General features: G+C 39.7%; 1 long non-coding RNA gene across 1 annotated transcript; it reads left to right on the top strand.

Moving 5' to 3' along the window:
* The first annotated feature begins 843 nt into the window (after nt 1-843).
* On the top strand, nt 844-4126 carry LOC139081010 (uncharacterized). Its single transcript, XR_011535941.1, has 2 exons — nt 844-2647; nt 3432-4126. It is a non-coding gene; the product is annotated as an uncharacterized lncRNA (long non-coding RNA).
* Nucleotides 4127-12658: the final 8532 nt, after the last annotated feature.

Here is a 12658-nt window from a genome sequence, read left to right as displayed (position 1 = left end):
GTTATGAAAGATGCAACCATGGGAAGAGCCAGAAAAAAGCTTTCCAGAAAGAGGGAGCAGCTGTATGAAAGCCAGAAGGAGTGGGCAATCTTGATGCCTTGGAACTAAGAGGTGGTGATTGTGATTGGCACCAGGAGAGCAGGGGAGAATAACATACTGTAAGCCTGGACAGGTTGGCAGGGACCAGATCGTGGACTACATCCTAGTCAATAAGCAGACCGTTTTATTCCAAAGTCAACGGGAGGCCATTGACTGAATGGCTTTATCCCAGGGCGTGACATGATCTGATTTATATTTCTTTTGAATTTCTTTTTTGGGAGATAAATGTAGATTCACACACATTTGTAAGAAATAATACAGAGGTCGTATGTACCCCTTGCCCAGTTTCCCCCAATGCAAAACTAGAACAAGAACACAACCAGAATATTGACATCAGTAAAATCTACCCATCTTAGTCAGATTTTCCTGGTTTTACTTGTACTCTGTGTGTGTGTGTGTGTGTGTATGATTCTGTACAATTTTATCACGTGGTGTAGGCTCATGTGTCCACCATCACAGTCAAGATACAAAATAGTTCCATCATTACAAGGATCCAGCCCGTTGCTCCTTTATACCCACAGCCAGCTCCTCAGCCTCCCCAGTCCTTCGCCATTGGTGACCGTTAATGTCTCCCATTTCTATAGTTTTGTCATTTCGAGAGTTTTATGTAAATGAATCATACAGTATGCAACCTTTGGGGATTGGCTTTTTTCATTCAGCTTAATTCCCTTGAGATTCTTCCAAGTTGTTGCATCCATAGTCCATTCTTTTTTATTGCTGAGTCGTATTCCAGGTCTGATTTATATCTTTAAGAGACCATTGCCGCTACCATGTGGAGAAAGGTCCAGAGGAGACTGAGAATCGAAACAGGGGGACTAATTAGGAGGCTTGCCCAATAGTCCCTCTCAAAGCTGATGGTGTACATTAGGATGGTGCCTGTGGAGGGAAGTGGAAAGATTTGCTGGAACAGGTTTGAAGAGGGAATCGGAGTTGAAGTGGAGGCAGCATAGTGTAGACAATTGTTTTGAGACATTTCATGGTGGAGGTGAATAGAAGTGGAGCGGAATGAGAAGGAGAAGTAGAGACAACAGGAGGTTCCTGTCTCTTTTAATTTGGGAGATGAGAGCCTGTTGAGGAATAATCAGTAGGGTGGGACTGCTGATGAGAGAAGGGCTTACTAAAGGAGTCGAGTCCCTGCCTAGCAGAGATGAAATGAGAGCTGGATTCCACGTGGAGGATAGGCCCGCCACCTGCTGAAAGGCCTTTCACTGTAAGGACCATGGATGTCTATGCTGATCAGGGGGCCGGCTGTATGTATAGATCAAGCGAATCCAGTCTGATGACTCCTGTTTTCGCCTGTGGTGCACAAACTGGGCACTGGCCTCGCTTAGGAGAGAGCATAAGCCCTTGCAAAGTTCCCTCCTCTCTCCCTGGCACCAGGGGCCTGGGCCTTCCCTTTTCCCATTCCAAGCCCTCAGCAGCAGTGAAGTTTGGTTTTGGGGGATGGCAAGAACTTCACACTTGTGAGGAAAAGAAGAAGGCCGTGTGCCCCACCCTGATTTCGAGAAGGCTCTGAATGTTCAGCTCCGCTTCAGGCAACTCCCTGAAGAGAATACCAGCCCAGTGCCCTGCCCCAAAATAGCTAAGAAGCACCCAGATCCCAAGATGGAGGGCTCTGCATGAAGGGCCCTCTCCCAGGGAACCTTCTGTCCATCCTTTGGTGCTCAATCGGTGTTAGTTGTGGCTCATTGTTCACAAGATCCCTTTCTTCCTCCCCCTTCCTTTTCCGTCTTTACTTCCCCGTCCTTTCTGCCCCCCACCTTCTTTCCCACCTCCCCCACTTCCTTCCTCTCTTCCTCCCTTTTGCAGATATTTCCAGTGTGTTCCTAGTAGGTTCAAGGCACGGATCTCACCTGGCCCCTGCTTGGTTTACACCCAAGGCCAGTCCCATCTGCCTCTTAACAGTTCATCTCCTTGGATTTGAACTCAACTTTTGTGGGTCATGGAAACACATGGTTCCACTTGAAATATATGGGGGACTGTGTTGCAGACTAAGCAAAACGGATAAAAGGAAAGAGGCTGCCCAAATTGGGAACTTGTGTGCTACATTCTGGTAATGTTTTTAGCATCTAGAAGCAAAAAGAAATTAAATAGACTACAATCAGATGGTATGAGCTCATATCTGATCTTTTTCATTTCTGTTTGAGTAAGAAAATAGACATGAGGAGAGGGTCTTAGATTTTAACAGAATTTAAAGCACCCTTAGAAGGAAATATGAAGCATTTATCAGCATATAAAGTAATCAAGGCCTTTGCCTCCTCTTCCAAAAGTACCATGATGACAGATGATTCTAAGTGATTGAAAGTGTGTTACTTAACCAGACATGCATCATTTTATTTACTCTTCGTTTTATTTACTCTTCCTGTCAGATACTATTATCCCTACTGTACAGATGAGAAAACTGAGGCTCAAAGAGGTTAAGTAACTTTGAGTCAGAATTTGAAACCAAGCAACATGGCTCCAGAGCCCACAATGCAAACCAATATACTACGCTTCCAAATTGTTCATCACTTTTACTGCGGTCCTCCAAAGTGGCTGCTTCTTTCTGGTAAGTGATTTTTTTTTTCAAAGTGATGCTGAGTCCTTCTTCTCAATGGCTTTACTACTGTCAATGGAACCCACAGAGTTCAAGTGTCTCCTCCTACAAGGGGCCTCAAGCCTACAGACAATTATTCCATTTCATGCTCGTCACACATGGTGGCAATGGTGGAGCCCTGCGCAACTGCCATTGAACACATGCACCTCTCCGGCCAGCCTTACTTCCCACCTCTTCCCTATGGGCCGTCAGCCTAGGGTGTAGGAGGATCTTGACACGCATCCTGTGCACTCCCCTCTAGAAACCTTTGTTACTGGGGCTCCTTCTTCCTAGAACACAGTTTCAGCGACTTCCGGGACATCTCCTCATTTCACGGGTATCTCCCCGCTTCCTGCCTCCACCCCGACCTGTTTCTCTTCCTGTACTTCCTGTCTCCATTAATAGCATGCCACCCGCCCAGGTGCCCAAGGTGGTAGCTTCCCTTACCTTCGGGCCCTTCTTCACATCCAAAAGATCCCCAGGTCCTGCAAATTTTATTTGTGAAATAGTCAAATTTTTCCTCCTCTTCCAAGTCGTCCCTGACCAACTCAGACAGAATTAGTTGCTCTCGTGGCACTTGGTTTATGCTGTTAGTACAGCAGGTAATCATCTACAGACCTGATGATTTCAGGGGTCTATTTCCCCATCAGATCATAGGCTTCTTGAGGGCAGGCAATGTGTCTTTCCTGTTTCTACCTCCAGTTTCATGACACGTGGTAGGCATTAAATTAATATTTCTTTTCTTTTTTTGAGGAAGATCAGCCCTGAGCTAACATCTGTGCCCATCTTCCTCTACTTTATATGTGGAACGCCTACCACAGCATGGCTTGCCAAGCGGTGCCACGTCCGCACCCAGGATCTGAACTGGCAAACCCCGGGCCGCCGAGAAGCGGAACGTGCAAACTTAGCTGCAGTGCCACTGGGCCAGCCCTGGCCTATTTTAAAGCAAATGTAACACATCACATCATTCCATCCAGAAATACTTGAGTATATACTGCTAAAAGAGAAAGACTTTCTTCTTTTTTTAACGTAAGTGCAATATCATTATCACACCTCAAAGCCATGAACTAAAAATCCTTAATATCAAGAAATACCCTCTCAGGATTTAGAATTCCCCAGATGTCTCCCAAATGTATTTTACAGTTTGTCTATTCCAACCAGGATATTTTTAAAGCCTCTTTTATTATATTTGATTGATTTGTCTCTAGTTAATGGCTCAATGAATGGATGGATGGATGAGTGGATGAATGAATCTTCCCTACCTTCTGTCACCCACACCTCCCCCAGGCAAATTCTATTTTACAAAGACCCATCTATCTCATGCCAGAACCTGCTCGAGCTTCTCTGTGATACCCCAGCTCAAAGTAATCTCTCTCTTTTCCTATAGCATTTTTCATAAAGATCTCTTGCTGTTATTACATTTAATCTTATATTAAAGATTTTGGGAAAACACCCTATCTCTTGTATAATTTTTTCAGCTCCTTGAAGTAAGTAAAATGCCTTAATCACTATTGTGTATCTAGTGGCACCGAGCACAGGACCTTGTTCATATTAGGCAACCAAATAAATTGTTTCTAAACTGAATGGAATTTAATTAAAATCAATATTCACAGGATCCTTTGGCTCCCCTCAAGATAGCCAAAGGATCATGAGCTTTGGAATCTTGCAGACATGGATTCAAGTCTAAACTAGGCCACCTGTTGGTTGTGTGGCCCAGGGCAAGTTATAAACTCAGCTGTCTTCAAACTTTTTCGCTGTTGACTATAGTAAAAATGAAAACAAGAAAAGATTAGAAAGAAAAAAAAGTTTTGCTCACATCCTCCCTAAAATAATTTTGAAAACCTGTTTACCCCTCACATATTGTAAATTGATGTCTAAACATTTTCATCTCGTGTTTAAATAGTTACCTGGCAAGTTATTTGTGGTATTTAGTAAATATTGACATTCCAAAATAAAATGGTTACATCACTTTTTTGAGTCCGTGCAATTGAATCTGAATACAATCGTCATTTCATACCTACCATCAGCTATTTAAAAAAGACACGATTAATGTCTTTAATTGGAAAATTAAAGTTGGACACTTTACATCATTCCTTTTTTCTCCTTAAACTCATATCTCCATTACACTTCTTCCACAGAATTCTGTCCCAGTGTAATGTACTTTATGCCTATGAGTCTGTGATCACTCTATGTGCTTCTCTGCAACAAAAATATGGACATAAATTAAAATTAATTGTTTTTCTTTTTATCTTTTGACCCTCTTCACCCATTTCTCCCACCCCTGACCCCCTGCCTCTGGCAACCACCAAGCTGCTCTCTGTATCTAGGAGCTTGGTTTTCTGTTTTGTTTTGTTTTATATTCCACAAGAGAGATCGGACAGTATTTATCTTTCTCTGACTTATTTCACTTAGCATAATATCCTCAAGGTCCATCCATGTTGTCGCAAATGGCAAGATCTCATTCCTTTTTTTGTGGCTGAATAATATTCCATTGCAGGTATATAGCACACTTTCTTTATCCCTTCATCCATCAATGGATGTGCACTTAGGTTGTTTCCATATCTTGGCTATTGTAAATAATGCTGCAATGAACATGGGGTACATATATCCTTTTGAGTTAGTGTTTTGACTTTTTTCAGATAAATACCCAGAAGTGGAATTGCTGGATTGTATGGTAGTGCTATTTTTAATTTTTTTTTTTTGAGGAAGATTAGCCCTGAGCTAACTACTGCCAATCCTCCTCTTTTTGCTGAGGAAGACTGGCCCTGAGCTAACATCCGTGCCCATCTTCCTCTACTTTATATGTGGACACCTACCACAGCATGGCGTGCCAAGCGCTGCCATGTCCGTACCCGGGATCCGAACCGGCGAACCCCAGGCCGCCAAAGCCGAATGTGCGCACTTAACCGCTGTGCTACTGGGCCGGCCCCCTATTTTTAATTTTTAAAGGAATATTCATACTGTTTTCCGCAGTGGCTGCACCAGTTTACATTCCCACTAATAGCCAGAGCAATTAAAATTAATTTTTAAAATTTCCTATCACCATAAGGCTCTTTGTGTTAAAAAAAAAAGCTTTCTGGATAAAGTTATCCTTAGTACACAATTGATCAAAAGAACTTAAATATTTTATAAAATTTGAAATACAATTTAAATATACAATGTAAAAATGTTTTGGAAATGTATTTCTTAGAGATGAATAAGGTTTTTTCACTTAGTTCATGCATCTGTGGATAAATATTACTTATTGCTAGAATGAGACAGGGTTTGGTGTCAATTTTATTTTGATTCTTTTTTTACTTTTTAAAAATGTAAACACTAGGAAGCTTTGTTCACAGAAATAGGTAAAAGGAAATGAAAAACTTTTCTCACAGCGTTGTCACACAATTCTTTGTATTTCTTCTGAGTTATGTACCAAAAGTCCCATCGTGATCTGTCATCAAAAATTAATTTTAATGATTTATTAGCTGACAATTCCATTAGATCCTTCAGCAACTGTGTTGAAAGCAAAGAATTAGAAACCACCTGTGTTGCAAAAGGTCTCGTTAAGTAATGAGTGGGGTCATTCATTTTTCCACCTCAACACCCTTCTTTTGGCTGGTCCCTTTGTTTGGTACCCGAAGGTTTCTGCGCCCCGCGGCAACGCACCAAAGTCAGATTAGCGACGGAGAGGAGTGGGGGTGGGGGACCAGGGAGAGGATTGTCTTTCTTTTGTAAACTAAGAGAAGGGTTGCTGAGAAAAAGGAGGTGGAAAAGGAGAACCTGCTTGCCAGAGACTCAGTGTTCTCAGGAGATCAATTCTAAGAAGTTGCCTGTCTAGAAATTAATTTTCTTTACAACTGAATTTGCCCACAGACTCCTGGCAAGTCTTCATGTATCTCCAATAATATTTGTAACCTAGTTTGACTTAATTTACCTCGTCCCAGTTTCGACATCTGCAATTTTGGACTGGCATTATCTAAATCACAGGATTAATATGAGGATGGAATTATGTTACCTACTACACGTAAAGTACCTAGTACGATGTCAGACATATACTGGGTATTCAGCAAATATTTGATTCCTTCCCCACCTTTCTGCCTTGACATGCCCATTTTTATACAAGTACAATTGATAATGTTTTTACCGTCTGAAAAGCATGTTAAAAAAAGCTTGTGACTTCGTCAAGACTACACATGAAATCAATAAAAGTGGGCTGAAAATCTAATTCAGGACATTTCCCTCTGTATTTTTTTTAACTTTCAGACGTTAAAAAAAGAAAAGTACAAAGAATAATAAACCAAACACTCATGCTCCCACAGCTCAGAATTAACAGCTGTTAACAGTTCATATTTACTTTAGGTCTCTCTTTTGGCAAATAAAAAATTAAATATTACAGATAAATATTTAATATTGGCACTGCCTTCAGTTCCACCCCAGTTCTGAGTCAACAGCTATTATGAGTTGGTTTTGTTTATGATTTTATATTTAAAGTACACTACTGCTGCCATTAGTATATATCATTCTGTAGCTTAGTTTTATCCGTTTGACTCAACATCACGGCTTTATTTATTCCTCTCTTTCTCTCCCCGCCACCATCATTTTACAAGTTATACATTCTATTTATATCATTTAGCCCAATGCAATGAGTATCTCTGTCCTCCTCCCAAACATTGTCTCCCACCGCCACCCCCTGCTCTCGTGTTTTTGTTGTTTGTGATTTTCGTTCCAGTTTTTTATTTTGTTTTGCACAGCATGTTGCTTTTGTACAATATGTTGACTTGATACATTTATGTACTGCAATATGATTGCCATTGCAGCCTTATCTAACACCTGTTTGTTTTTCTATTTAAGATAGAATTAAACTACCCTAAAATTCACCCTTTTAAAGTATATAATGTATTGGTTTGTAGCATATTCACAGAATTGTGCAACCATCGCCACTATCTAATTCCAGGACAATTTTATCACCCAAAAAGAAGCCCCGCTAGGAGTCACTTCCCCGGTTAGTTCCCATCCCCCAAGTGCCCCTGCCAGCTCCTGCCAACCATTAATCTACATTTCCTCTCTGTGTATTTGCCTATTCTGGATGTTTCATATAGATGAAGTTATACAATATGTGGCCTTTCGTGTCTGGCTTCTTTCACTTAGCATAATGTTTTCAAGGTTCATCCTTTATATTCCTGTATAATAGGCCATTGTATGGATATTTTGTTTATCCACTCATCAGTTGAAGGACATTTGAGTTGTTTCCACTTTTTGGCTATTATGGATAATGCTGCTATGAATATTTGTGTACAGGTTTTTGTATGGACATATGTTCTCGATTCTCTTGGATACATTCCTAGGAGTGTAACTGCTGGGTCAAATGGTAACTCTATGTTTAAGCTTTTAAGGAACTACCAAACTGTTTTCCAAAGTGGCTGTACCGTACCCAACAGAATGTATGAGAGTTCTAATTTCTCCACATTCTTGTCAACACTTACTATTGTCTGTCTTTTTTAATGTGGTCATGCCAGTGTGTCTGAAATGGTATCTCATTGTGGTTTTGACTTGCATTTCCCTGATGACCAATAATTTTTGTCAATTTCTGCAAAAAAATGAGCTGGGATTTTGATAGGAATTGTATTAAATTTGTAGATCAATTTGGGAAGTATTGTCATTTTCACAAATTAAGTCTTCTAATCCATGAACATGGGATGTCTTTCAATTTATTTAGGCCTTCTTTAAGCACTATGTTATGGTTTTCAGCATGTAGGTTTTATACTTTTTTTTGTTAAATTTATTCCTGAGTATTTTATTCTTGTGATTGCTGTTATAAGTGGAATTGTTTTCTTTCTTTTTTTTAAAAGATTTTATTTTTCCTTTTTCTCCCCAAATCCCCCCAGTACTTAGTTGTATATTTTAGTTGTGGGTCCTTCTAGTTGTGGCATGTGGGACACTGCTTCAATGTGGCCTGACGAGCAGTGCCATGTCTTTACCCAGGATCCAAACCAGTGAAACCCTGGGCCACCAAAGCAGAGCGTGCGAACTTAACCACTTGGCCATGGGGCCAGCCCCATGGAATTGTTTTCTTTTTTTTTTTTTTTAAAGATTTTATTTTTCCTTTTTCTCCCCAAAGCCCCCTGGTACATAGTTGTATATTCTTAGTTGTGGGTCCCTCTAGTTGTGGCATGTGGGATGCTGCCTCAGCATGACCTGATGAGTGGTGCCATGTCCGCACCCAGGATCTGAACCGGAGAAACCCTGGGCCCCCAAAGCGGAGCACGCGAACTTAACCACTCGGCCATGGGGCCAGCCCCTGGAATTGTTTTCTTAATTTCACTATTGGATTGTTCATTGCTAGTGTGAAGAATTACAATTGATTTTTACATGTTGATCTTGTACCCTTCAGTTTTGTTGAATTTGTTTATTAGTTCTTATAGGTTTGTTTGTAGATTCTGCAGGATCTTTCACATACAAGATCATGTTATTTGCAAGTAGTGATAGTTTTACTTCTTTCTTTCTATTCTAGATTCCTTTTATTTCTTTTTCTTGTGTGATTGCACTGGCTGGAACCTCCAGTACAACGGTGAGCAGAAGTGGTAAGAATGGGCATCCTTGTCCAGTACCTGATCTTAGAGGGAAAGCTTTTGGGTTTCCACCAGTAAGTATAATGTTAGCTGTGGGTTTTTTATAGAGGAAGATCCTCTCTGTTGCTGTTTTGTTGAGTGTTTTTATCATGAGGGATGTTGGATTTTGTCAAATGCTTTTTCTGAGTGTATTGAGATGATCGTGGATCCTGTATTCTATCGATATATTCTATATCAATTCTATTGATTCTATTGATATGTTGTATTACATTAACTGTTTTTCTGATGTTAAATTAACCTTGCATTCCTGGCATAAATCCCACTTGGTCAGGTGTATAACACTTTTCATATGTTTATGTGTTGCTGGATTCACTTTGCTATGATTTTGTTGAGGAATTTTGCATCTATATCCATCAGAGATATTGGTGTATAGTTTTCTTTACTTGTGGTGTCTTTGTTTGGCTTTATTATCAGGCTAACACTGGCTTCATAGAATGAGTTAAGAAGTGCTTCTTCCTCTTTTATTTTTTGGAAGAGTTTCTGAAGAATTGATATTAATTCTTCTTTAAATGTTTGATAAAATTCACTGGTGAAGGGGCTGGCCCCGTGGCTGAGTGGTTAAGTTCACATGCTCTGCTTCGGCAGCCCAGGGTTTCACAGGTTCGAATCCTGGGCGTGGACATGGCACTGCTCATCAAGCCTTGCTGAGATGGCGTCCCACATGCCACAACTGGAAGGACCCACAACTGAAAATGCACAACTGTGTACTGGGGGACTTTGGGGAGAAAAAGGAAAAATAAAATCTTAAAAAAAAATTCAGTGGTGAAGCCATCTAGTCCTGGGCTTTTCTTTGTGTGCATTTTTAAAATTATACATTCAATCTCTTTACTTATCATAGCTCTATTCAAGTTTCCTCATTGTTTTGAGTCAGTTTTAGTAGTTTGTGTCTTTCTAGATTTTTTTCTATTTCATCTGGGTTATCTAATTTGTTGGCATATATTTGTTTACAGTAGTCACTTATAATGGTTTTAATTTCTGTAAGGTCAGTAGTAATGTACCTTCCTTCATTTCTGATTTTAGTAGTTTGAGTCTTTTATATTTTTCCCTTGGTCAGTCCAACTGAAGGCTTTAAATTTTGTTGATATTTTCAAAGAAATGTCTTTTTGTTTTGTTACATTGTTTTTCTATTCTTTGTCTAATTGGTTTCTTCTCTTTTTCAATTGATTTCTTATTGCATGTTCTGATTTCATAATTATTATTATAGTTATATGTGTGCTAATTTCCCTTTTTATCTTTGGAAATTTTGGGGTTTTTTGTATTTTTGTTTGTTTTTCTTGGCTTTTTATTTTGAAATATTTCAAACCTTTAGCAAAGTTGCAAAAACAGTATAATGAAAACCCGTGTACCCTTCACCTAGATTCATCAGTTGCTAATATTTTTCCACATTTGCTTTATCTGTTTGTAGATGTCTGTATCTCTATCTATTTGAACTATTTGATAGTTGTAGTGGCAGATGACATGACACTTCACCCCTAAATACTTTAACATGAATTTCCTAAAAATTAGGGTATATGCCTACATAATCACTGTACAATTATCGTCACACTTGGGAAATTTAACATTGATATAATCTCATTAAATTTGTAGCCACAATCAAATTCCCTAGTTGTTCCAATTATACCCTTTATAGCTGTTTTTAATCGAGAATCCAATCAAGAATCAAGCATTGCATGTCATGTCTCTTTAGTCTGCTTTGATTAAGAATTATTTCCCAGCCCTGTTTTTGTTTTCATGATATTGACATTTTGAAGAGTCCCCGTCAGTTTTTCTTCTAGAATGTCCCTCAATTTGGATTTGCCTGACTGTTTACATTTTGGCAGGAATACAATGTCCCTACGTGATGTGTTCTTCTTAGTCCATCGCATCAGAAGGCACATGATGTCAGCTTGTCTCCTTATTGCAATGTGAGGTTTCATCACTTGGTTCAGGTGGCTTCCACCAGACTTTTCCATTTTAAGGGTTCCTTTTCTCCTTGTAATTAATAAGGAAACTGTGAAGTGATATTTTGAGACTGTGTGAATATCCTATTCCTCAACATGCTTTCACCTCATGGTTTTAGCATCCATTGATGAGTTTTGCCTGAATCAGTTATTGCTATGGTGGTTATAAAATCATTTTCTATTTCCGTCATTTCTTCTACATTTCTCAGTTAGACTTCTCCTATAAACAAGAACTTTCCCTTCTCCTTCCACTTTTTTGGAACTTTTTTTCAGTATCAATATGGACTCACACGTTCTTTATTTATTATTATTCAATGTGTTATAATTCATTCCTGTCCTTAATCATTTTGATGCTCAAATTATCCCAAATTTGGCTAGTGGAGGCCCCTTCTAGCTGGCTACTGTGTCTTTTTTTACATGAGTCTATCAGTTTTTGAGCATTTCCTTGCTTTCTCACATAACTAGATATTCCAAGCTCACTTTGTACTTTCCTTGCCCTGGATGTGGAATGAGCCACTTCTACAAGGAGAGCTGGCTCCTTTTAGTGGGGAACAGCGTGGTGGACATGGAGATCAGCCTTCAGGAAAGGACTTGCTTCCCAGCTGTGGGGCCTGTGGTCAGTGGGCAGCCTCCAGCTGTCAGCTCCTTCAGCATCTGCCTCAGCTGCAAAACCTCTTCACCTTTGCTCCTGCCCTCCTGAGGCAGCCCACATGAGCCCACATCTAGCGACTGAGACAGGGGTATAAAGGCCCAGCTTTTCAACTTGATGTGGAGCGCTCTGTTGGGGCAAAATACCAGTTCCAGAGCTCTCTGCTGGGTTGACTGAAGCTTTGTCAGGCTTACAATCTTTTTTCTCTTCTCAATCCTGCTTCCTCCCCTATCTTTATACTTTTGCTGATCCCTAGTAAATATCTTGTACTTCAAGCTCCTCCCCAGTGTCTGTTTCCAGAGAACCCAACCTGAGGCATGTGGTATTTAGAACACAAGATCTAGGTGCTGTGTGCTCATTGCGACTGGAATGCCGTTACTTCTAGGCCCTTTTAGTAGACAGATATATATTTCTAAATCATGAGTTCATACTAATAGTTATATTTCAATCCAATCCCATATGGTTCTTCTTCTCCTTCCTCCATAACATAGTTTGTATTTCCCTTTACCTACAGTGAGAACCCTGACTCCCAATATATTCACTCATTTGTAGTGTATTTATTTATTTGCTCAATTCAATAATACATACATGATAGCTTCAAAATTGCTGTAGCAATATATTACCAATAATAAACCTACTAAAAATGTTCAAGATTGCTTTGCAGCTATTTTTCAAATCTGTATAATACATCCCACTGAGGGTATACAAATACTGTGTCAAAAGTTATTAGAGTAATTCCTTTTTATTTTGCTGCATAGTCATATTTTCAGTGTGATATGCACTTAAG

The sequence above is a fragment of the Equus przewalskii genome, chromosome X (assembly GCF_037783145.1).
Source record: "Equus przewalskii isolate Varuska chromosome X, EquPr2, whole genome shotgun sequence".
NCBI lineage: Eukaryota > Metazoa > Chordata > Mammalia > Perissodactyla > Equidae > Equus > Equus przewalskii.
Note: the sequence above shows the minus strand (reverse complement) of the source record. Positions and strands in the feature narration are given on the sequence as shown.